This window comes from Peromyscus eremicus, chromosome 18, assembly GCF_949786415.1.
Source record: "Peromyscus eremicus chromosome 18, PerEre_H2_v1, whole genome shotgun sequence".
NCBI classification, from domain to species: Eukaryota; Metazoa; Chordata; class Mammalia; order Rodentia; family Cricetidae; genus Peromyscus; species Peromyscus eremicus.
Genome location: NC_081434.1, coordinates 26,525,249 through 26,553,227, shown reverse-complemented (window position 1 = coordinate 26,553,227; position 27,979 = coordinate 26,525,249).

The following is a 27,979-nucleotide window of genomic DNA, read 5'->3' as shown; positions in this document are numbered from 1 at the left end:
CCATAACCAAAACCAACTTGGGGAAAAAAGGGTTTATTTCACTCACAGTGAAGATAAAAACATGTTTTTCTGAAAGCTTAAGTACTGGAAATGTTGTTTCCTGTTACACAACTAAGCTAGAATACAAATGAAACATTAAATAAAAACGAAAACACAGACCATTTTATAATACAGTTTATTCTTTTCTCTATTTAATCCTTCTAATAACCCATGAGATAATTTCCAGTGACATCGATGTTTAGTCAAAGAAACTGAGACAAAAATGATTTGTACCAATTCTACCTCCATGACTGAATTTAAATTCAACCCAAGTATTTTGTCTCCAGTTTCAAATTTTGAGATTTATTTTTATTTATTGTATTGGGGTGTTTTGGCCAAATGTACTTCTGTGCACCATGTGCATGCATGGCCTGCAAGGCAATAAAAGGGCTACAGATGTGATGAAACTGTAGTTACAGTGGTTGTGAGCTACTATGTAGTTTCTGGGAATCAAACCTGGGACCCCTGGAAGAGGATACAGTGCTTTAAATGCTGAAATAGCTCTTAAGCCCCCAGTTTCATATTCTTAGCCATCACACTGAACATACTTAACATTCAGAATATATTATTTTGAAAGGCTTTGGCTATTTTGCTTCATCTAATTCAATTAACACCTCTGACAGACTCCTGATTGTAGTTTTCTCCTGTTTATATCACATATTAAAAACCAGAGCTGTAATCCTAGCACTTATGAGCCCAAGACAGGAAAGTCATTCTGTGTCAACGTGGGCTAAATCAAAGAGACACTGTCCTCCAAATAATAAGAAATCAATAATAATAATAATAAAAATAGAAAAAAAATAGAAGACATGGGTGTTTTTAAAACTACAGTTTGAAACAGCACAGAATCACAGCTGAGAGCATCCCAAATACATCCTCAGATTCCTGTTACTTTCATGTGTATATAATTCTAAAATGTAACAAAAAGTGTGAATGAGCTTCATGCAACCACACCAGTTTTTTGGGAAATCTGAATACAAGGTGGAGAGTGAGAGAATGTTACATGAAGAGGGAAATTTCATTCTTTGCTGTTATCTGGTCAGAGAACTGTGGTGTGGAAACTTCTGTTATCTGCCTCATTGCCACAATTGCCAATCAAACTACCATTACCTCTTTGGTGCTGCTCTTCCAAGCCAGGCCGGGACTGAATGGATATTTTCCAAAGTTGTCTGTACTTCTTAGTGAACTTCAACATAGCCTGCCTTCATGGTTCCCGTTTTTATGCTGTGCTCTAACCGCTGGCTTGGGACACCATGCTTGGCTTCGAAGGCTGCAAGGACATCAGTGCACTTTGCAGAAGGGAACACATTTTCTTTAGAATCGCCTCATCACACAGGGAACTGGGTGGATGTCAGTCTCTTTTTGTCACAGTTCTACTATGTCTAAGTCAACTTAATTGACTGTGATCCTTTAATTTTCCTTTCAAATTAACACTGTCTCCTTGACATGATGCCTAATGAAAACCTGCAAGCACAAGGTGACCAAGAGTTTAATTTTTTGTTTTGTTTTGTTTTTGCTTTGAAAGTACAATAGTATGAGAGATTATTAGGGTCAAGGTTTGGGTACATATATGCATTCTTTGAGTTTATAAGGAGTACAAATAAAACAATATTTTAAGCATGAGGTTAAATTTACTAGTCTTTAAAACAAATCTAGACACAGAGAATGATGTTTCTTTATTTTCTTCAATATTAGACTCTATATAGATATAAACCTTAAAAATGAGTATTCCTGACATAATTTAGTATCTCTCCTCCTTAACATAAAATGACAATGAAGAAAAAAAACAAAGTAAACCAATTTGGATGTTTGAAACCAGCCACACTCAGGTAATGCCAATGTGATAATGCAAAGACCAGAGTATGAGAGGAAGGATCAGGCTTCCCCAAAAAACTCTTGCAATGTGTGAAAAAAAAAAAAAAGAATCTGACTTAGTTGGAATTTTTGTTGCTGTGAGAAGACACCATGACCACATTAACTCTAATAAATGAAATCATTTAATTGGGGTAGCTTACTTACAGTTTCAGAGATTCAGTCCATTATCATCACGATGGGAAGCATGGTGGTGCACAGGCAGATGTGCTGGAGCTGGGAGCTCTGTATCTTGCAGGCAACAGGAAGTCGATTGGCACACATAGGAAACTTCAAAGTCTACTCCCACAGTGACACAGTCTCCAACATGGCCATACCCACTCCAGCAAAGCCACATCTCCTAAAAGTGCCACACCTTATGAAATTATGGGGGCCAATTACATTTAAACTACCACAGAATCTAATAGTATCTTTTTATAATAATTTTTATTTTTAAAATTATATTATCTCATCACATCCTTTCCCTGTCCTCCCTGGCGATGATACCTTTTAAAGTTTGACAGTTGACAGCATTTGAGAATATCTCAGACATGGCTGAGATGCCAAAAAGAACAGCAACATTGGCTGGACTAATGACAAGCCTATGCCCATGACTCCACCCTTGTCTACTACTTAAATGACCTCAGAACCTCAAGATATGGTTATTCTGTTCAGCTTCTTCTGTTGTAAGCTAATCCGCAAGGCAGTAGTTATCAACCTGTGTGGGCTGAAAGACTCTTTCATGGACTTTACCTAAGATCATTAGAAAACACAGATACTAACATTATGATTCATAAGAGTAGAAAAATTAACAGTTATGAAGTAGCGATGAAAATAATTTTAGGCTGGGGGGGTCATCACAACATGAAGAACTCTATGGTTGCAGCATTAAGGATGTTGAGATCCACTGCCCCAAGGTGTTTTGGTGAAGCTTTAAGAAGATGATTAGATGACAGTAGTGCAGTCCTCATGAATGTGGGTGATGGCCCTACCAAGGATGGCCTCCTTGCACCAGGGCACAGGGAAAAGTTTCCATCTGTTAGCAGAAATCGCTGGTCATCTCTTGATATCTGGTCATGTGTAAACTATGCAGGTTGTGATATGAGCTTGAATAAACTAGGACTGAAGATATTTTTCAGGCCTGCTTTGGAATTTTCCCCATATTCCCCTAAAAGTCCTATTATGTAAATAACTGACATTTTATTCTTTCTTGGTGTATGGGGGGGTTGACATTGATCTCAATGATAGCATAACAATCAAGGTATTATACAATTCCACATAGGCAGCACTGGTAAGAATGAGTAGTCAATTTCACCAAGAAGCATTGTGAATCTTGCTTTGTTCAGGATCTGATCTTTTACTTAATAGGGGTGCTCATGACCACTGTGATGAAACGACTGATTGCTCAAGTCAGGAGAGCAGTGATTAATTTAGACAACTGAGTCTGTCTATGCCCACATCTGTGACAACTCTATAACAACTTACTGCAATTGGTTTAAACCCTTGTCTGTTTAGACATACTTGAAATGAACACAATTTCAGTTTTACTTTTTCAGCCTTCCACAGATCAATTTAGAGACAAAATCAGGACATACACCATGCTTATCAAACCACTATTATCTTCTGCTGTGTCACGAAAGTTCAAATTGTGTTTAACAAAGTTTGCTTTATCCCAACCCATCCCACAACGTGAATGATCTGCTCAACAAAAACAGAAACAAAAGCGAAAAAAAATTGCTATCAGGCTCTGAGACCCTATGAAACTCTCACTTCAGATTCTTTCTTCAGAGCTAAGAGGGCTCACTTAAGGTGGTATTTTCCCTTCTGATGGGGTCATTGCTTTAGTTTTACCTGGTTAGTGGATTGTTTTGTGGTGTTTGGAGTATTCAACACCCTCATAATAAACTTTTGATGAATGAAATGTTTCAGACTGTTTGAGAAGACAGAATGTGGAGATTCTACCAAAAAAATGAATATGATATGGCAGTCATGGCTGCCTGTTGTGTGTGGTAAAATATAGTGAGAGACCCAGCTTTCATTAAAATGGAACAGCTCGTGATAAGTTTGTTGAAGAAAAAAAATCCTGTTCCTTATCTCCACTTGATGTAGGAAAACAATACCCATTAAAAGGAGATCGTGATCCATCAAATGGGTGAAGCCATTTTACAAAGGCAATCTAAATTGTGTAATCTGGTATCTCAAATTACATAGGCTGTGTTGGCAAAGTATCGGTGCAAAATGACATCATGACAAGGGACATCATCATGAAGACATGCCTTCCAGTAGGTTCTATCTATGAAAACACTTCAATAAACTAAGGAAAGAACTTAGCAAAATGAGAGATAAATATCAAAGATCAGAGAAGGAAAGCAAAGTGACAGTTATGTTATCATATTGCCTTAAACGTTCTGTGTCATGAAAGATTAGCTAGTCATGCGTGTGTGTGTGTGTGTGTGTGTGTGTGTGTGTGTGTGTGTTTTGCACATATGCACATGTCCATGTGTGTATGCATGGGCATTTTGAGGCCAAAGATTGATGTCAGGGGAACATGACTTGAGGGAACACTGTTTGCTGGCTCATCCTTGCTCATTAGTAGTTAGCTTCCTAATGCAGCTCAGGAAAGCTTGCTACTGATATACAGCAGAGTACACTTTCATGGTTCTGTGCAGTAGCTATAGGTTATAGCTCTTAACGAGCAACACAACCTCAAAGACAAGCAAATTGCATTACGCAGTCTATCATGTTGTTAATCTGGTTGGCAGGTTGGGTGTATATTTCCTTAAATGCATTTTCCTATGGTATATTCAATTTATGATAGTTTTGTTAGCACATAACCCCTTTGTATGTCAAGAAGTTTCTTCTACCAGAATCACTGTAACATTTGCAACATACTGTCATATTATAGCTATGAAGGAAATGTTACAACATTTAGAGCTTAGTTCTAGACTTGCTAGAATTACTAATCCCTTCTCACTTTAGTTTGCTGAAGATTTTAGTTTGTGAAGACACAGGTTTGGGGTATTTATTCACTGATATATATTATATCAGTATGTGTAATGAAACCACTTCCTACTGAGGCATTACTGCAACTGTACTGCCTGAATAAAATCTCAACATTTACTCTGTATAAGACAGTCAAATAGACTTAAGAAATGCATTTTACTAAAGAGCACTTGAGATCTAGTTATCAGTTTTGATTCACATTTACATTATCTGAACCATTACATTATTTTCTGAATTACAAAAGGATGTTATTTCAATCTTACTTATCTTTGTTTATCTTATGTATTAAAATACAGTTTCTAATGTTTAGTTCTATGGCACTAAGAGGATTAAGGGACATAATAAATGGAAAGTATTTTCTGATACATTCTCCAATTTAACTGGCCACTGAGTAGCTGTTAAGAAAGAAAAAAAATATAAATAGCCATACAGCAATCAGAATTAATGAGATACATAACACATTAAAATGGTATACAATAAGTATAATACATTACTTTTGCTAGTAATGGGGACATGAGTTATTGGTGTACAATCATTTCAGTGATTCTGAGTACCTAAATCACCAATGCGGTATGAACTTTTATTACTTATTTTTTTCTGTGGTTTTCAGGTTCTGCTTCACACAATTGTTTATATTTTATACACAAAAGCATAACCTTATATCACGGTCAGTAGTATTTATTTGATTTTGGGAATAGATTTCTCACTGTAATAAACAGAAAGTAACATGTCATGGAAGAAAATAATGTAATTATTGCAACTACCTTTCCTTCACCTTATTCATTGAAGTGTAAAATCTTTGTGAGGTAAAGTCATGAAGCAGAAAGCAGCTCCAAGGGTTTCTATTTAGTAGGAAGGAAAACATGGCTACATGAAGCACACTGATGTTCTCCAGAACCGTAGGACAGGTGTTCAGTTTTCAGATGTCCTGGTTCTGTAATGCCTGGAGCAATCCTGCCATTGAACAAATGAATTTCTCAATTCCTAGTAGCAATTTTAAGGCTGCCCATGTGACACTTATTATCCACTTTGCAATATTTGGAAAATAGTTAAGCAAAAGGGGAAATGATTTGTCTCTTGTTATTTTCATTGCCTGCATAATTTCTAGAGCAAAAATAGGATATTTTTTAATCATTGAAATAGAACTTTAACAAATGAAACATTATTAACCCAAGAGGGAAATGTTCATTCCCCAAAATTACACACATAGATTTATTCCTTTGATTCCTTGGCTAATTAATGTATAATCCTATTATATAGTAAGACATTATTGCAAAACTACATCACACATTTCAAATCAAGCCTTTGCTCTGTCGATTCCCTGACTTTATTCTGTTCCTAATGTCTTTCTTGTACAACTTATATCTGTCCTTCTTTGGTAAACTTTGTCTCCTCACATGTCTACCTTTCAAAACACTTGCTTAGCTTCCTTCCCCCATTTCCAGACTGCATAGACTCATAATTACCAAACACCTTTTGTGAGCCAAATTCAAGCAGTTTAAAAATTTGAAACAAATCTCCCTTCTGACTTTAAATTTCTCTAGCTTTATCATGGTGATATATACATGTATATCAAATTTTGAGAACTTCATGCGTTCTATTTTCATCTTTCTCCTGATTTTCCTTCCAGATCCTCCTTGGATCCCATGCCCACACTACTCATTCTTTATTGTTTTTTTAATATGTAACAAATTCCATTAGTGCTGCCTATATATGACCAGATGTTTTACTCTCTACAGGAGCATATTAGACATACCAGGGACCAGACCTGAAGAAGTCAACTCTCCCTCTCCCAGGAGGGAGATAATCATTATATAATTCAGCTACAGGTGGGATTTTTCATGTTCCTCTCTCCCTTCCATGCTGGAATTTCATTTGGGTTGAGCTTCTCAGGTCCTATCAGTGTTGTCACAACTGCTATGATTCCAGAAGTACAGATATTCTATTAAGGTCAGAAAATAATATATATTTGCAGTGTAAACACAAAGTGCCTATAGCTCTTAAAATATTTCTGCATCTTCTCTACAATTATCCTTGAGCCTAGGGAGGAAGGAAGGGAGTTATAGATGCTACATTTAGGGCTGAACACCACATCATCATTTATTCTACGTATATCGACCAGTTGTGGGGCTCTATGTTAATCTTCATATACTGCAAAGCAAGCTTCCCAGATGACATCTGAGAGATGCATTAATCTATGGATATAACAAGGCATCCTCAGGAATCAATTTAATAAGGTGTCCCATCAGCAAAATAAAAGTATTAGGTTTTCCCATAAGGTCTACAATCTATCCAGGTACAGGTTCTTAGGCTCTATAACTGTGCCAGGTATGAGTTCCATATAGAAGAGTGGGTCTTAAATTCAATCATAAAGTGGTTTCTTTTTCTCATGATATTTGCTACCATTGCCGCAGTGGACATATCTTTCAAAGATCGTCATTATTGACTCTTGCAGGGTTCACATCTGATAAGACCAGTGATTAGTCTCCTCCTCGGGGAACATGCATAGCACAGTTCATGCTATAAAACCTAGTCAAGAGGGCTGATGCTTCCGATTCAATACCAGCTTCATTTCTCCTTGTTTTGTGACTCAACCACATGATGGCTTTAGCAATAAGCTTCTACCATTAAGTTCTGGTAGATTACCAAGAGCTGTGGCACAAATAAAAAGCTTAGTGTCAGGAATGAGCTATCTCTATTGGATTTCTTGGCCAGTGAAGTCCTATAGACCCCCAGATAGACTTTCCTTATTTAAAATGAACATGAGAAAGTGTTTACCATGTACTTCACTGAAAATATTAAAAAAGGCAACTTATACCTAATGTTGAATAAAACAACAGCTGTGTAAAAAACACTAAGCAATAGCAGTTACTATGCTGGGATGTAGTGGGTAGTCATTCTAGCTTTGATCTGGAAGTTCCAACCCCCATTGAGACTTTGGCAACTGTCACACCTACAAGGCGGGCCCAAGGGAGGCGCCTGGAGACCCGAGATCTGGATGGGCCAGCGCTCTCTCTTTTCTGGGACCCAGAACGGTGGAGGTGGACTGAGCAGAGCTCCAGAGAATACTGCTGGACTGAGATACACCTTCCCCAGACCCCGCGACCTACCTATCCCTTAATTTGTAAGTTATGCTATTAAATAAATCTCCTTTTAACTACGTGGAGTGGCCTTAATAATTTCACCAATACTGGGGTGTATAACTACCTGTGTTACAATGGAGGGTATGCCCTTTAAAAGTATTTTAATAATTAAAATGCCATTTTGAATAATTATGCAGATTGTAATTCATTATTTTCTTAACATAATTTCTAAAAGGTTGTCATTATGTCTTATGTTTTCAAGTAACATCTTTGTACCAAATTTTGAAATTTAGTTAAAGCTAGACACTGAATTAGAATATTTAAAAAAAATAACATTAACCCCTGTTCTGCCTCCCTCCTCTTATCCTGCTCCCCACCACCTATCCGCATCCACCCCCATCCCCTCTTCATAGAGAGTAAGGCCTCCCTTGGGTAGTCAAAACAGGCTGGCATACCAAGTTGGGGCTGGACCTAGCCCCTCTTCCTTGAATCAAGGCTGAGTAAGGCATCACACCAAAGAAAATGGTCTCTAAAAAGCCAGTTTGTGTACCCAGAATAATTCTTGGTCCTATTGCCAGAGGACCCACAAACACATCAAGCCACACAACTTTCATTCACATTCAGAGAGCCTAGTTCAGTTCCATGCAGGCTCCCCAGCTGTCAGTAAGAGTCCATGAGCTCCCATTAGCTTGGGTCAGCTATTTTTGTGGTTTTTCCCATCATGATTCTGACCCCCTCCTTGCTCTTATAATCCTTCCTCCCTCAGGGAGTCAGAACAGGGGTTGGTATATAAAAAGAAAGAAAAAAATTTAAATAAAAAAATCAATTTTTCTGGGATGGTTATATAGTAAAGATTTATTAAATTTTTCCCACATGCAGGGATCTGTTGGGACAGCTATTTCTTTGTGAGAAAATTGAAGTTTATTTAAAAATGTAATTTTAAAATAAGAAAGAGGAATTTCACAAAATAGACCATTATTTTATAAAGTCAATAAATATTGATCAATTTATGACATTTAAAAACACATACAATATTTGTCTCTGTGCTTTATCCGACCTTGGTCTCAACAATTCTCGCTCATATAAACCCTCCTCATTCAAGCTAATTGGACTCCCAGAGATCCACCTGGGGCCTAGTCATGGATCTCTGCATCCAGATCCCTCAGTAGTTGGATGAGGTTTCTAGGACGACAATTAGGGTGTTTGGCCATCCCATCACCAGAGTAGGTCAGTTCGGACAGTCTCTCGACCATTGCCAGCAGTCTGTTGTGGGGGTATCTTTGTGGATTTCTGTGGGCCTCTCTAGCACTTTGTTTCTTCCTATTCTCATGTGGTCTTCATTTACCATGGTCTTCTATTCCTTGTTCTCCCTCTCTGTTGTTGATCCAGCTGGGATCTCCCACTCACCCAAGCTCTCTTTCCCTCGACCCTCACCCTTCACTACCCCCACTCATGTCCAGGCTGTTCATGTAGATCTCATTCCATTTCTCTGTTGTTGGGCGATCCCTGTGTCTTTCTTGGGGTCCTGTTTTCCAGGTAGCCTACCTGGTGATGTGAGTAGCAGTCCAGTCATCCTTGTTCCACATCTAGTATCCTGTTATGAGTGAGTACATACCATGTTTGTCTTTCTGAGTCTGGGATACCTCACTCAGGATGATTTTTTCTAGATCCATCCATTTGTCTGCAAACCTCATGATGTCATTGTTTTTCTCTGCTGAGTAGTATTCCATTGTGTATATGTACCACATTTTGTTTATCCATTCTTCAGTTGAAGGGCATCTAGGTTGCCAAACAAACGGAAACACATGAAATATGAACCAATGGCTGAGGGGTCACCAACTGGATCAGGCCCTCTGAGTGGGTGAGACAGTTGATTGGCCTGATCTGTTTGGGAGGCATCCAGCCAGTGGGACCGGGTCCTGTGCTCATTGCATGAGTTGGCTGTTTGAAACCTGGGGCCTATGCAGGGTCCCTTGGCTTGGCATGGGAAGAGGGGACTGGACCTACCTGGACTGAGTCCACCAGGTTGATCTCAGTCTGTGGGGAAGGCTTTGCCCTGGAGGAGATTGGAATGGGGGGCGGGCTGGGGGGAAGGTGAGGGGGGGCGGGAGGGGGGAGAACAAGGGAATCTGTGGCTGATATGTAGAACTGAATTGTATTGCAAAATAAAAATTAAAAAAAAACACATACAATAATTGACTAAACATATATGTATATACATATGTTCATACGTAACTATACATATTTGTATTTACATATGCATAGCTGTAATTTTATTCATGTAAAGGATATATATATTAGAATTTTCATGTTACCTTAGAGTTTCTGTTCAGCTTTCTTTATTTTAGGATAACAGCTAAGAACAATGCATAAATAAAATGTATGTGTATATATTTAAATAACCTCTTACTGGATGTGAAATTCAAATTTTATGTAATGGTTAATAGTGCATGTCTTAGTCGGTGTTCTATTGCTGTGAAGAGACACTATGACCATGGCAACTCTCATAAAGGAAAGCATTTAATTGGGGCTTGCTTACAGCTCAGAGGTTTTGTCCATTATCCTCTTGGCAGGGAGCATGGCGGCAGACATGTTAGCTGAGGGTTCTACATCAGGATCTGAAGGTAGGAGGCAGGCAGAGACACTGAAACTGTCTTGAGTTTTTGAAACCTCAAATCCCTCCCGCTTGTGACACACTGCCTCCAGCAAGGCAACATCTTTGCCAACAAGGCCACACCTCCTAATCTTTTGAAATTCAGCCACTCCCTGGTGACCAAATATTAAAATTTATGAGCCTATGGGGACCGTTCTTGAAACATCATATTCCATTTCTAGGCCCCAAAGGCTTGTAGCCATATCAAAAGTGCATTTAGTCCAATTTCAAAGGTCCTCATAGTCTATAGCAATCACAACACTGTTTAAAAGTCCAAAGTTCAAAGTTTCTCCTTGGATTCACGTCAATATTTTAAATGCAAGCCCCTGCAAAAGTCAAAATAATAATAATAATAATAATAATAATAATAACAACAACAACAGATCAAATACTTACAACATATAGTGGCACAGAACACACATTACCATTCCAAAAGGATCATAGTAAGGACATATTGGATCAAAGCATGATTGAAAATGATCAGCGCAAACTCCAAACTCTGCATCTCCATTTCTGCTGTCAAAACACACTTTGGCTTTCCAACTCCTTTCAGATTTGATGGCTGCAACATCATCCTTTCTCTTGGGCTGGTTCCACTCCCTGTTAGGAGCTCCGCTTGATGGGTATCCCATGACCCTGACATCCCCAACATCTTAGGGTCTCCAATGAAACCCAGGCTTCACTTTCACAACTTCTCTCAATGACTTCTCTGGGCCTCCTTGCAAAGACATCCCTGACACATGTCCTGCATCATGTGTTATGGCTTCCTTTAGCTGTGGGTGGAGATTCCACAACTCCTTTCTTCTACACTTGACTCTAAGGCCATAACCACATGGTTGGAGCTGCCAAGCTTTGCTTGTTCTGGCTGTAACTTGGTCCCCTTGTTCAATTCCATTTTCATCAGCATTCTGTTTTAAATGTTTTCCTTCACTGCTTAAGATTTTCTTTAAATTCTCTCCACAAGTTAGAAGCTTGCACTGGGTGGGCTCTTGTGCTGAGGTCACCACTGCCTTTATTCCATTTAGCATCAGGTTTTTCTTTACGCATTTTTTCACCTTGAGCACTGGAGTTGGTTCCAATGTTATGGTTCCTGGTGCTCCTTTTCTGTTCAAACTGTACATTTTGTATTTTTCCCTTCTCAGATTGTTTCTTTTCCTTATAGATATGGAAAAGAGTAGCCACTAATAATCACATGATGCAGTCAATATCAGGCTGTGTTGAAGTCTCCTTTGCCAATCCCATTAATCCAAAACTCCTCAATTTCGCCTCTGGCAGATTTTTCAGACAAGAGGAAAAATCAGCTATGTTCTTTGCCAAAATTTCACAAGAATGGTCTTTAGACCACTTACTAATATTCTTCTCCACTGACATTTCTTGAGCTGGGCCCCTACAGTTCAAATAATCTTCAGCCCTGTCTTCTAAGCTCCCACTAATATTGCCCATTAAGCTCCCCTTGAAGCATTCGACTGATTTCCTAATTCAAAGTTTTAAAGTCCACATTCCATCAACAAGCATGATGAGCAGGCCTTTTACTGCGATATCCTGTTCTCTGTTACCAACTTTTGTCTTAGTCGGTGTTCTATTGTTGTGAAGAGACATCATGTCCATGGCAACTCTTATAAAGCAAAACATTTAAGATAGAAGTTTAGTCCATTATCCTTATAGAGGGACCATGACAGGATGCAGACAGACCTGGTAACTGAGAGTTCTGAAGACAGGAGGAAAAGAGAGACACTGGACCTGGCTTGGGCTTTTGAAACCTCAAAGCTCACCCCCAGTGACATACTTCTTCCATCAAGGCCACACCTAGGGCAACAATGGCAAAAATACTATTCTTTTCAAATACTGCCATTCCATGGTGGTGAAATATTAAAATCTATGAGCCTATGAGGGCCATTCTCAAACCACCACAGCATATATTATAACTTTTATGAATGAAATATATAAAAATTTCACAATGCAAAACTATTTGCTTGTTTTCATGTTGACTAAAAATCCAAGAGTCAGATTGCCATTGTTAATATGCCATAGGGTATTGATGTTTTTTATGTATAATTGTTATCATATCATCCTCTAAATGCTTTGTCTCATTATTATCTTTTGAAATGATAAAAAGTTTATAGGGATAAATGCCAAGAGAAAATTGAATCAATATTTGGAAAACTCAAGGAAGAGTTAATGCTATAGCCATCCTTTGAAGTTCCTCCAAGTCTCTTACCCTTGGGGATCAATTAGCTTCATTCTTTTCCACTACAGAATGTTATGATATAGCCCGGGTCAACCAATTCACAAGGGTTATTCTTTTCAGCTAGCCAAGAATAAATGAGAATTTCCTGATTGCTCTGTAAGTACTCATTTATTTCCTTCAGTCAATATCACACTTCTGTCACCACAGAGCTTTTCCTGGGTGCTCTTCTTGCCTACTGCATGCTGAATTTCTTAGTGTATTTGATAACATTTCAAAAGTTAATTGATCTTCATTTCCTTTTTTTTTCTTATCGCTTAACATTTTCATTGTAGAAATTATTGAGACTTTCAGTGAATCTAGTTTACAGTTCTTTGTTGCACAAGTCATGTCCCTGGCTTTTAGCCACTGTGACCCCAATTTGAAAATTTTCTATCCTAAAATCTGACCTTTTTCTGCCCTGCCCTCAAGCCTTGGACATACACAAAAGCAAGTGACCCTTTCATCATACCTAAGCTACAGCCTCTTTTCAACAAATACTCTAGCAGTGCCTTTGGAAAAATAATTCCTGGGGTCTGTTTATACAAAACTCTGTGAGATGTAATACTTTTCTCTAGTAATTGAAGTATGCCTATAGTCAGAGTTAATATATAAAATCTTGAAATATGTGACTCCTACTTGTTAACCTGTGATTTTATTCTCTCAAATGTTCTGTGGCTACTGCCAAATTCATTGCCTAAGTAATATCCTTTTTCCATTAGAATTTCTCACCCTCACTGAGTTTAAAGAAAGATTTATTTTTACTCCCACTGTTAGTCTGGTTTCCCTGGCTTCTTTATTCTTTTGTTGTTTCTTTGAGCTTGTTTCTTTGTGTTATGGATATTTTATATAGGTCATGTACTTTATAGATATTATCTCTGGCTGAGTCTTTTTGTCTCTTTCAAATGTCAAATATACAGCTTAACTCTTTACTAAAACATTTTGTGTTTTTCTGCTGATATGTCTTTGTATGTGTTTTTAAAATTATTACATTAATTTATGTATGTATTTATTTGCACCAGTGGGCATTTGTGTGGAATGCACCCAATAGAGGTCAGAGCACAGCTTATGGGGATCAGTTATCTCTATCCACTGTGTGGGTCTTGGAATTGAACTTAGTTTACCAGTCTTGTTGGTAATCATCTCTACCTGGTGAGCTATCTTAATGGCCTAAAAGTTTAAAAAATGATTTATTTTCAAAACTTTTTATTTTGTTTCCTTCAACTAGAATTTTGATGTTAGAGAAGGTACAAATTTGTAGGATATATTTTTCTACCTACACAATGAAATGCATTCCACAATACACCTATCTATATGAAGGTAGGTAGGGGAGATGATGGAAGATATATAGATGGTAGATAGATACAAAGATAGAAGATAAACAGATGTAGATAGAGGAGTAGTACTAAAAGCAATATCGTATCTTGTCTGGTCGTCAGAATCATCATCAGATGTGCTATTAGAAGACTTGATTCAACTGTTCAATGTTTGTTAAGTTTTATGTTCTTCCATAAAATGTTAGGGATCATAAGAACTGTATTTACCTCCAGACTGTTTATATTGAATCCTTCTAAATGCCACTTATTAGATGAGTGATTAATCATAAAAGATTGTTTATTCTCACTGAATTCCAGGGCTTGTCACCCTTAACTACCTGCACACATATTACTAAGGAATGCATAAAGGTTTTATGAAGTGTGCAGGGTGTGCATCACATATTACCTGTCAAACTAGAACAATGCACTTTACACACTGGTTTTTGTTGTTGTTTTGCTTCATGAAATTTTATGTCCTTTGTAGTTACTATCTCCATATCTCGTGTATTACAAAGCCTCTCAGGCCCACTCCGTTGGTTCTTGGCTCTTATTTCTGTTTATTAGTTTCTTTCCACTTAGGCTATCAGAAGCTGAGCAGTCAGCACACTCTACCTCCCCATATTTCACCAACCATTTCATCTTTTCAAGTGGATATTCTCATGGTTTCAGAGAACCCTCCAAAGAATATGAGAAATTTATGAAAGGCATTAGGTCTAGAAAACTTACTTACTCTGTATGAAAAAAAATCTGGTTTTAGTATTGCAACAGAAAAAAAAGATAAGTGTAACTTTCAAAAGGGATGGAATTGAATATAATGTGTAGGAACAACTTGTAATCAATTTAGGCATCATATTTTGTACATGAACATTTGTACATGAATCCTGAGTTAAAATTATATAATGCATGAATAATTTTTCCATTCTTCTTATAGATAGGGTTATTTTTAAGCAAACCACAATGTGTACACTCTGATAAACAGATCCTGTAGTTTATAGTCTTCATTATCTGCTGGGGGCCAGTCCCAGCAGTTGACAGGTCCTGAGAGGACGTAAGTGTTGGCAAGGGAAATGAGTAAGGCAGGATAGTTGGGAGAATATTGTGGCCTGACTGACTAGCAATCAAGTTGCTTCTTTATTTATACAGATTCATAAGACAAAGATCAATTCATGTTTTTTTTCAAAAGATGCAGATTATGTCATTTTGTCTTTGGACATGTTTGATTTTTCTATACCATGTCTGGGGTTGTTGGTTCAGTTACAATTAATAGGTACAGATAGAACAGATTTTGCTTTTATCATAGTCCCATAACCTTACTTCAAAGACTCTATAGATTATTTTTGTTAGGTTAAGAATACTTAATATCTAATAGCCTGTTTCCAGGTTGGGAGTGTTTCAAAGAGCTAGGTAAATAGAAAATATCCAAGCCAGGTGAATCATCATGCCTTGAATAGTATCCTATCATTCCTTAGAGTATAAAGTGTTATCCATCAATTAGCCTGTCATTGAATTTTTAAATTTCTAGAGGCATACCATGCATATCCCCCTCTTTAATATGTTACTTATTCAGAAAATTCTGAGTATAATGTAAGAGGAGGCCTCTGTTTGTGGCCAAACTTTCTGGTTAGTTTGAGCTCATCAGTCCTCTTTAAGTTTACATTGTTTGAGTTATCATGTTTGAGTTTGTTTAGGGGCAGATGTACCAAAAAGATACTGGAGTCATGGCTTCAGACAGAAAGTTCTTAGTGCCTTTGTGTTTATCATAATCTCCGGGGCATGAGGAATAGTTCTGAATAGGGCTGGATAAAATGACCTCCCTAAAAGCAGGATTTCCCAGAGAGACCCAGACATAATTTTCCCTGGGAAAGACATTAAATGAGTTATAATGTAGAAAGCCCTCCAAGCGTGCAACACATGGAGACCAAAACGAAAGTGAGAATGAAGGGGATCATAGCATTCGGCTCAACTTAGGCGGTAACTGTGTCAAACAGCTGCGCAGACTTCCTGACTCTCGTCGTTTCCAGTGGATATGGCTGTGCCAATTATCAACTTGAAAGGATTTAGAAGCACCATAAGAGCATACCTCAGAGTATATTTGTGAGGGTATTTCCAGAAAGCTTAGCGCAGGGAAATCCCGAATATGGGTAGCGCCATCCTGATGAGTTGAAGACACGTAGTACTCAGCTGTCTCAAGCTTTCACTACCATACTATTTTTTTAATCAAAATAAATTATTATTATTCCTCAAGTCAACTTTGTCAGACATTTTGTCACAGCAACACAGAAATATAGAAAATTGGCATCATTAATGAGATTGCTGCTGTACTCAACCTGACCACGTGATTCCTATATCTTTGTCACTGGTTTGAGGAAGGAATATGGAAGACTTTAGAACTGTGAGTGCAGGAATACGTGGAATGCCTTAAGGAGAGCTTAATGCACTGCTCTGGTGAGATGTTTCTAAGACTGATATGTTTAGAGGAATGCAGACAATGGAGTTATAGCTCCTGATGTTTCAGAGCAGATCAAGGACTGTATCAGGAACTGCGATAGGTGTCATTGCAGCTAAATCATGGAAACATCTGGCTCCACTTTGTCAGTGGTCGGATAACATGAATGAGGTGGAATTCAAAACAGGAAACAACCAACAGACACATGTAGCTATGAACTTGTGAACCACAACAACCACTAGTATGGTACAGTAGCATGGGCTGGGTTTTTGGAGCCCAGACCTAGGGTTGACACCTTGCACAGCCTTGGTGCCGGGGGGAGGGGCTTGGAGCTGCCTCAGCTGAGTGTTTCAGGCTCTGCTGACTCCCCATGGGAGACCTTGACTTGGGGAGGTGGGAGTAGAGGGTGGTTTGGGGAAGAAGGCTGGGGACGGGAGGCAGGAAAAGGGGTGATCTGTGGTTGGTATGTAAAGTGAATAGAAAACTTCTTAATAAAATAATAATAATAATAATGCTCAGTGTGTATTAGTGACATACATACCTTGGTGGTAACCAATAGCTTTCTATTGGAACTTAAGACACACTCAAAAAGAGGGAATTATGCCCAGTATTGGAAACTTTGGCTATTATTCATCTCTAGTGAAGTTATGGATGTTGGAAGAGAAATTACAACCACCAATTTACTAAAACAGCATCGTCTCTAACTATTTTCTAAATGTTTGTCCTAATATTCGCTTATAAGTGCCATCCTCATCCTCCATCATGGAGACTTCTCATTTTAACAAATAGAGACCATTACAGAAAAACACAACTGTTGCTAGAGTTTTCCTGCCTGGCCCGCAGTCAGTCTTTGTCACCCGCCAGTCCCACAGCCGTCAGACCCAACCAAGTAAACACAGAGACTTATATTGCTTACAAACTGTATGGCCATGGCAGGCTTCTTGCTAACTATTCTTATATCTTAAATTAATCCATTTCTATAAATCTATACCTTGCCATGCAGCTCGTGGTTTACCGGCATCTTCACATGCTGTTTGTCATTGTGGCGGCTGGCAGTGTCTTTGACTCAGCCTTCCTCTTCCCAGCTTTATTCTCCTCCTTGTCCCACCTATACGTCCTGCCTGGCCACTGGCCAATCAGTGATTTATTTATTGACCAATCAGCAACACATTTGACATACAGACCATCCCACAGCACACAATCCATCAATAAGCAGAATTATAAAGGCCAGCTCCAATGGATATATCTAAAATAAGGATGATGGAAGATTGTTGAAGAGGGGATGGAAAGACTGTAAGATCTAGAGAAACAGGGAGCTTGATGTGAGATTCTGTATCCTAGTAACATCAGAAGCTACGCACCAACAGGACTGTCCAAACATGAGCTAAACAGAAATGACATTAATAGACATGCTAATGTGAACAGAAGAAAGCTCAGGAGGCCCAGCCTTACACACACACACACACACACTAAAGTCACCTAAGGAATGCTGAGGACAATGGTAGAAATAGCATTCCCCAGGGAAGAGCACATCAGTTGGTTATCTAATAACAAATGCTCAGTCCTGAAAACATACATGTAAGAAACATTACACAGACACATAAGATTGTTCTTATCTATGTATATGTGTATATTGTTAAATATATTTAAACATAATTAAAATATTCATGGAAAGCTTTGCACATGTCTTACTATTCTGATTTTATTGTTGTGTTTCTCAGGTATCATTATATTTAAGAACTTTTGTTAATCTGAGGGTTCAAGAATACAAGCCCTGCCGGGCAGTGGTGGCACACGTCTTTAATCCCAGCACTCGGGAGGCAGAGCCAGGCAGATCTCTGTGAGTTCGAGGCCAGCCTGGACTACCAAGTGAGTTCCAGGAAAGGCGCAAAGCTACACAGAGAAACCCTGTCTCGGAAAAAAAAATACAAGCCCTGACTCCATGTACAGACTGTCTGATGAATATCAGATTCTTTCTATTATTCCAATCTAAGTTTTAAAACACTTCAATTACAACATGTATGTTAGACACTTCAAAATCAACCAGTTTCAAAGCAAGCCAAGGATCTTTAGGGAAATAATAAATAATGGAAACAATACCATCTATAGCAACCGTTCTTATTAGTTTACAAATACTACTCTGAGCCTTTTAGATGCATTAGCTCACTAAGTTTTCTCAAGTCTATTCATTTGGCATTGCTTCAAATTGCAAAGGAAACACTGAGGAAAGGGTATGAATCTGGTCAAGATCACACACAGGGAAGCAAAATGGCAAAGTGGTCAATGTAGTTTTATGTTAATCCCTGCTCTCAGACCAATTAATAGCTACAGAGAATAACAGAAGAAAACGATTGACGGTGCCTTTTAAAATGGCTCAAGGGCACAAGGTGTGTGTGTGTGTGTGTGTGTGTGTGTGTGTGTGTGTGTGTGTGTGTGTTTCTGTATTGGAAGGGTAGAAAACTTTGAAAATGAGCATTTCTGTACACATCCTTTTGATCCAGTTGCATGTTCAGAACTGAATGATTTTTGAAAGATGCAGTTTAATTTGTTGTTCCTGACAAAATGCTTTCATTAATCTTTGCTTTTAGGAGCCTATAGGTCACTAGTTCACTGAAATGATAATGAATTCTGTTGTTACTGCTTGCTTCTGTTAATAATGGACCTAGAAATTTCCCATAAGTTAATATGTTTGAAATTTCCTAACAGGAAAATTATACTTTAAACTTTTCAGCCCTGGACAGGTTGTTGCCTGGCTGTGGCAGTAACTTTTCTGTTATTGGTGCTGGTCCTGAGGCTGCTTTGTCTTATCCTTGCCTGCCTCTGTCAATGGTAGCTCTTATGCCTTGTTACAGTTCAAAACGAAGCTGTTGACATTTCTGGAAGGAAACTCAACAGCAGATACAAGGAAAACTGTGGCTAAGAGGTTGGAGAGTGGTAGGCTCAGGCAACCCTCATGAATCTGGGTGATGAAAATCCTGCCAGTCACAACCCCGGGACATCTGTAGGCATTGGAATCAACAGTGAGACAAATGTGAAAATAACTTTCATTTCAGAGGAAGAGCTGTTAATTTATTCGATAAACTAAATGACAATAAAAATGTAGATAGCCTCCCAGTTCAGCTGCCATGCTCAGAGCCCATAGACGAAAGATCTACAATGCTGTTTGTCAGGACAAGGGTATGAATGACTTTCATATCATTAATGGTGGGCAATTGTCCTGGAATCAGTAGTCTATTTTACCAGATACTCCATGGGGTATATGGCAGATAATTAAGTAAACTGACATTCCAACCTTAGGGACTAATATGGTTGTACCCAAACCTGTCAAAAAATATCCAAATGCTCACCTAGTTATTCCTGCACGAAGATGGGGCACACAACATCCTGGAGTTGAGACACTGATATGGTATCAACACTCAAAGGCTTCAAAAGAGAAACAGAAGAAGCACATGATCCTTGAGGTGATTGTAGTGTTTGCCATCAGCATTCCAAATCTGATCACAGCAGACATGGTCAAGAAAGTAGTAGCAGTCATCACTGGAGTATAAAAAGAATCAAGATCCTGTCACTATGAAGCTATGATGATTGCTGATATGGATTTTGAAGGAGTCAGGAAGAAAAGAAAGCTGACTACATCACGGGAATCATGGGATGTTGGTCTCAGGTCAATTCAAAGGCAATGAGAATGGTGAGCACATCATTATCTTTGCAAAGAAAGTACTGATGCCTGAGGAGCTGAAAGTGTTGAAGTTCAAAGAATACAGAGTTGCCACTAACAATATAACAAGTGAGTAAAGAGGCAACATAGACCAAGAGAAATGTAGTACATTGTTTCATTTATTCTTCTCTCATGTATTGCATCCCAACTGTAATTTACCCTCCATTCAGTCCCCCCAGTTCCTTCCTCCTACCTCCCCTCTTCCTGACATCCACTCCTCCAATTTATGCCTTTGAAGTGGTTGAAAAGGATGTATTGAGTTTATTGAAAGCTTGAACTTGTGGATGTGTGTGTGTGTGCATGGTTCTGCAAAAAGTCACCAGGGAGCTGGCCATTGTCCTGTTATTGACCTGGTTACACATAAGAGATGCCATACTGAGAATGGATGCTAAACTACATCAAATTTTACCTTTTCTATGACCTTGTTTCCCACCTAGTGCTTCAATAATATCTGATACCCACTTTATATTCCAATCATTTTGGATTAAACTTTTCACACCGAAGGAAAACAATGTCACTAGAGAAATTAGGGAAAGGGTGAAAAGGGGAAAAATGGGTGGTGATCTATTGGAGGATGATATTCTCTCATTCCAATGCATACTAAATGGTTTCCATATTTCTCCCGAAGAAAACTGACCTGGCTTCATCTCAAAAGGAAAACCTTGTGTTACTGGCTGTCTCTCTGTAACCAAGTCCCTGGGGAAAATGGTTAAGGTTGCTTCACTTCCTGTTGTCCTCTGACTGGTTACGCTTCTGAGAGATCGCCACATTTTAGTTTTGTATATTTGAAAACTTATTTTATAAATTATGTGTGTGTGTGTGTGTCATGTTCAAATTTTATGACACCCATAAACATCTTCAACTTTTGGATCATTAGAGTATATAAAAGAACATAAGAAAAAAGCAATTTCATAATCTCCTAAGGATTCATGTTTAATGTTGCATTATGCTGGCACACTGATTCTCTTTGCCTCCTATCTAGCTACATATGAAGGTATTTGATAGCAAACCACTTACTGACTCTACTTTTTTTCTTCGTTTTCGAAATTCATTTTTATTATTTTCAAATAATCATAACATAAAATGGCCTTATGTCAAAACTACATATCTTCTGTGACTGCTTTTGTTTTGATTATCTATTTGAAGCTTTTTTTTTTTTCCCCGTTTTCGAGACAGGGTTTCTCTGTGTAGTTTTGGTGCCTGTTCTGGATCTCGCTCTGTAAACCAGGCTGGCCTTGAACTCACAGAGATCTGCCTGGCTCTGCCTCCCGAGTGCTGGGATTAAAGGCGTGTACCACCACTGCCTGGCTCCTATTTGAAGCATTTTAATAAAGTGAATGGGAAACAACAGGTAGATATCAATAATCTATTAAAGTTTTTTTTCCTTGAACCTAAATTTTCTAACAAATAGAGCATCATAATTATTTTTTGCATTGCTAGATATTGAATCTAGGGCATCATTCCTGAAATGTGAGTGTCCTGGTGCTGAGCTACATCTTTAATGCTTGGGAAATGATTAGAGTTTTGAAGAAAAGTATTCACAAAAGAGAAAATTTATTGTATATTGAACAGTTCCTTCTACTTCCATATCTGTTACTGAAAAAAGGAAATTTTTGATAGTGAAGTGGAAAATGTAAATAAAGAATGATGTACAAGATAACACATCTAGGAAGTCAATTGTATGACTCTAATTAAATTAATTTTAATTTAAAGCATTTGTTATTAATTCTAATATATAGAAGACACCTGCTTTACTGCCTCTTTTGTAATGCAGAATTCATGAAAAAGATTATTAATAATGTGTTTCTGTTTTTCCTCTCTGCCAAGCTTAACAATGCCTATGTTCCCAGGAAGATTATGAAAAAAAATTAAAGTAATGAAACAAAAATAAGTATCCTACATGGGAAAACTGTGGTATACTTTAAAGCAAATTAGCTTTCTTAATGATAATTAAATATGTAATTTTCTTTCCTAGTTTGTTTTTAATTTCATTACAGTCAAATATTTCTAATAGCAAACTTAACATTATGAAAATTAATTAGTATATTACAATTCCTAGTAACTTTAAAATCTACTTCATCTTTAATATATAATTCTAACAGGCACCAATAAGCACTTTTTTGTTCCTGGAGAACAGATCTCCTTTCTGTAGCTGATTGATGGATCCAACATACTACCATCATTGAAATGAATATGCCGCACTGATTGGTTAGCATCTTCAGTAAAATATGTAGGTGCACAAGGCTGAGATTCTACTTCATACACTGCATTTAATTCTCTTTGCTCTGTTCCACTAAGAAATTCTGTAGACCTCTGTTTCTAAAGAACATAAATTGTTGAAAGGAAAATAGAAGTGTTTGTGCTTAATGGTGTCTGGTAACTACTCTCTGCCTCAACGAGCTAAATGGGAGGAAGAGAAAGGAATACTGGATGTGTGGTTTTGCCTTGTCTGACCTGTCACTCATGCCACTGAGTAGTGGAAACTATGTTATTGAATTTATACTAAAATTATCTTGGAAAAATGTAGTCATTGATCATGTTATGTCAGAAAGAAAAATTCTGAAACTTACAATGGAAAAAATCATTTTATGTCATTGTGTTGTTTGACTACTGAAGTCAATATTCTGTCTTATTTGTTTCCTTGGTTATATTATTCATGTCGTATGAGAGCCTCTCGCTTTGCTTGAAAGCAAACTGTAGTAGGTCTTTAAATGTCACTTTGGTTGAATAATTACATTTTGACTAGAAATTGTTGATACTTGTAAGTTTATCCACTACAATTAATTTCCAGAATATTATAGATTAGTATTTATTGGTACATAAATGATAGTTAAATAATCATTTCAATCAATAATCATTTTTTCACATGAGCCTCTGGGCAATGTTTGTGAATATTCTAATATAGAGCAAACTCAGGTGATCATCATTAGATAAGCCCATATGAGTGAAGTCAGTTGATGCAGGTTGGGGACTGCTTTATCATGCATACCTTATGCGGGTAGACCAGTAATCCTTCATATTAAAAACACATTTCTATGTAAGATAGCCTTGAGGTATTTTTATTACAGTTGCAATGGTCAAGGAAGGAAGCTGGGTTGTGCAAGGGATAGTTTAATTGTCTGCTTGGATCCAGTTGGCTACTCTTTGTTTGCCCAAACTATCCATGTAGCCAGACTCAGAATCAGTGGAAGAAATTTGATAAATTCAAGATGTAAAGATGGGGTTTGGCCCTAAGACTTCTAATCATTTGCTTTACTGGATAAAACTGCATGCATGGGTTTCGTTCGTTTGTTCAAGAGAGACTTTGTGAAGCCTTGGTGCAGGAAGGAGGGGCTTTGACCTGCCTCAACTGAATGTACCAGGCTCTGCTGACTTCCCATGGGAGACTTTGCCTTGGAGGAGGGGGGAATGGGGAGTGGGTTGCAGGGGAAGCTAAGGGGCAGGAGGAACGAGGACAGGAGAATCTGTGGTTGTATGTAAAATGAATAGAAAATCACTTAATAAAAAATTTGTAAAAAATAGTTGTAAAGATGGAAATGCTCATGGAAGATTGTGTCAGTCAACATTTTGTACCAGAATCTTTATCTAAATTGAATAGATATAGAAAACTTAACACATAAAATTATTCATGGAAAATATCATTAAAATATTGAAGTAATGGAAATGAAGAGAAGAAATGTCTAATTTAATGATGGTAAATCCATATGATTAATAATATGTAGTTCTTGGAAACTAGTTTAGAATAATACGCTAATCTGTAAACTTTTTCTAATATTTTAAGCAAAAGTTAACATATAAAATTCCCACTGTCTTGCTGTAGCCTGGTTTCAGGTTTTGAGATGGGGAAGGGTCATCAGCAAGAAGAAGTGAATTGTCCCATCACCAGATGAGTTTCACACCAGTGACTCTGAATAGCTCCAGCTGTCTTTATTTATACTTAAAAATCAAGCATGTTTTTTCCATAATAACAAACAACTTTTTCCCATGCCCCAACATTAACCTCTGGAAAAAACAAATATGTTAAATATGTTTTTCTTTTCCAATTTCTTTTACATCAGAACATCTTTAAACCAAAACAACACTTAACATTTTGCTAGCTTGGCCAAATATTGAGCCTAGTACATCCTGTCTTCACAAAACTAAAAGGTGATTGACATAGGCACATATTTTTAAAAAACAACATTCTCATTCAAAATGAATTTCCAGAAATACAGGTGATCTGCCTCTGATCCTGTCAGCACTGAATTAGAACAGCTTCTAGGGTCTGAAGTGACAGCTGGTATCCCCAGACAAGAAAATTGAGAAGCATCAGGTCCCAAAGAATTTTAGGGGGAGAAATTTAAGAAAAAAATGAGGTTTCCATGAATGATCACATTTGTCTCATGCATGATTGACAAAATGACAGAAAAACTGCCAAGAGAATCATCAATATTATAAGATGGAAGAGAGCATGCTAGCTGCGCTGGTCCTTGCCAAGTGTGACTGTCCCCAGGGGTTTTGCCTCGTTTAGAGACCTGTTGGACAAGCACTCATATACTGGTCCAATACTAGGCTGTATAGCTCCCAACACAAAACTATAAATTAATAAAATCTAATTGTTAAAATCACATTTCTATTATCATATGCAATATATTTATAAATATGCACAGGTAGGCAAAATGTTGTTTATCTTTAACTATAGAGGTCTAATACAGGATATTTTTTTTTCTTTCTTTTAAAATCTTTTTGCATTTCTTTAAGTTTCATAAATTTTAAGATTTACAAAGAATAAAATATATATATAATTAGCAGTCTGTGATAGGGAGACTTCTAACATGGCTTGTAATATTCCATGCTTCTAAAAAGGCAAGGTAGCCTGCCCACAGACCTTCTCTGCTCTCTCTGTTCCCTCAGCAGACCCAAACACTTAGGTTCCTCCCTAATGCTTCAACAGAACAGGAACTGCAGTTTCTTTCCCTCATTATCCACTTCTTCTGTGGATCCTGCAGATCATCCCCTTTTGCCCTCCTCCCCCAGGCTTTGCTATGCCCCAGCCATTCCCTGTCAACATGCCAGCCCAGCAGGCCAGCAAAACAGGCAATATAGAGTTAACACAGTCCCTGAAAATATAGAGAGGAAACGGAATCCATAGAACACCTATCAAACAATGATAAACACAAAATTGGCACCTAGAACTATAATTATTTCAAATCCAGGTGCCTAGATGCCAACATAGGAACACAATCAATAATAGCCAGGATAACATGTCTCCACTAGAACCCAGTTATCCTACCACAGTAGGCCCTCAATATTCCAAAATAGCTGAAACACAAGAAAAAGACATTAATATCAACTATATAAACATAATAGAGGTACTTAAGGAGGAAATTAGTAAACACCTCAAAGAAGGCCAGGAAGCCAAAAACCAACAGTTGAAGGGAATGAATAAACGCTTCAAGACCTGAAAAGAAATAAAAGCAATAAAGAAAACACAAACTTAGGAAATTCTGGATATGAAAAATTAAGGAATGTAAACAAGAGCTACACAGGCAAAACTTCACCAACAGAATACGAGAGATGAAAGAGAGAATTTCAGACACTGAGTATACGATAGAAGAAATGGATACATCGATCAAAGAAAATGTTAAGTCTAAAACATTTCTGATACAAAACATCCAGGAAATCTGGGATACTATGAAAAGACCAACCTTAAGAATAATAGGAATAAAGAAAGTGAAGACTCTCAGCTCAAAGGCCCAGAAAGTATTTTCAAGAAAATTTTCCTAACCTAAAAAAAGAAGATGCCTATAAAGTGATAAGAATTATACAGAACACCAAACAGATTGGACCAGAAAAAAGTCCCTTCATCACATAATGATCAAAACACAAAACATACAGAACAGAGAAAGAATATTAAAAGCTGCAAGGAAACAAAATATAAAAGCAGGCCTATTAGAATTACACCTGAGTTCTCAACGGAAACTCTAAAAGCCAGAAGGGCCTAGACAGATGTGCTACTGATTCTAAGAGACCATAGATGTGAGCCTATACTACTATACCTGGCAAAACTTTAAATCACTATACATGAATAAAATAAAATATTCTGTGATAAAGCCAATTTTTTAAAAAATTTATTTATTGATTGATTGATTGATTGATTTTTTGAGACAGAGTTTCTCTGTGTAGCTTTGTGCCTTTCCTGGAACTCACTTTGGAGACCAGGCTGGCCTCGAACTCACAAAGATCCGCCTGCCTCTGCCTCCCAAGTGCTGGAATTAAACGTGTGCGCCACTGCCGCCCAGCTGATAAAGCCAAATTTAAACAATATCTACAAACCCAGACCTACAGAAGATGTTAGAAGAAAAACTTCACCCTAAAGAGACTACCTATACTCATAAAAACACAAGGAATAAACAATCTCACACCAAGAAAACCAAAAGAAGGGAAACACAAACACACCACCACCAACACCACCACTAACAACAAAAACAACAATAAAATAACAGGAATCAACAATCACTGGTCACTGATATCTCTTAATGTTAATTGGCTCAATCACCCACAAAAAAGACACAGACTAACATAATGGAATAAAAAAACAGGATCCATCCTTCTGCTGCATTCAAGAAGCAGACATTAACATCAAGGATAGACATTAAATCTGGGTAAAGAGTTGGGAAGATATATTCCAACAAAATAGACCTAAGAAACAAGCTGTTGTAGTCATTTTAATATCTAACAATAGAGATTTTATACCAAAACTAATCAGAATAAATAGAGGACACTACATACTCATCAAAGGAAAAAATCCACCAAGATGACATTTCAGTTCTTATTTTCAAACACAAGGATACCCATTTTTGTGAAATAAACAGTACTACAGATTAAACCACATATTTGCCCCCACACACTGATAGTTAGAGACCTCAATACCCCACTCTCATCAATAGACTGGTCATCCAGACAAAACTGAACAGATAAATGTTTGAGCTAATGGACATAAACCAATGGACCTAACAGATATTTAGAGAAAATTTCACCCAAACACAAAAGAATATACTTTCTTCTTAGCACCTCATGGAACTTACTACAAATTGACCATATACTTGGTCATAAAGCAAGTCTCAAAAGATACAAGAAAACTGAAGTAATGCCTACAACCTATCAGACCATCACAGATTAAAACTGGATTTTAGCCTGGCGGTGGTGGCGCACGCCTTTAATCCCAGCACTCAGGAGGCAGAGGCAGGTGGATCTCTATGAGTTCGAGGCCAGCCTGGGCTACCAAGTGAGTTCCAGGAAAGGCGCAAAGCTACACAGAGAAACCCTGTCTCGAAAAACCAAAAAAAAAAAAAAAAAAAAAAAACAAACCTGGATTTTAACAACAACAGAAACAGCAGGAAGACTACGAACTCATGAACAACTCTCTACTTAATGATAAATGTATCAAGACAGAAATAAAGAAAGATATAAAGACTTTCTAGAATTCAATGAAATGGATGTGTAACATATCTAAACTTATGGGACACAGTTAAAGTGGTGCTGAGAAGAAAGATCATAGTACTAAGTATCTACACAAAAAAAGAGAAAGAAAATGGAGATACCTTATAATAGCAAATTAACAGCACACAAGAAAGCTCAAGAACGAAAAGAAGTAGCACACCAAT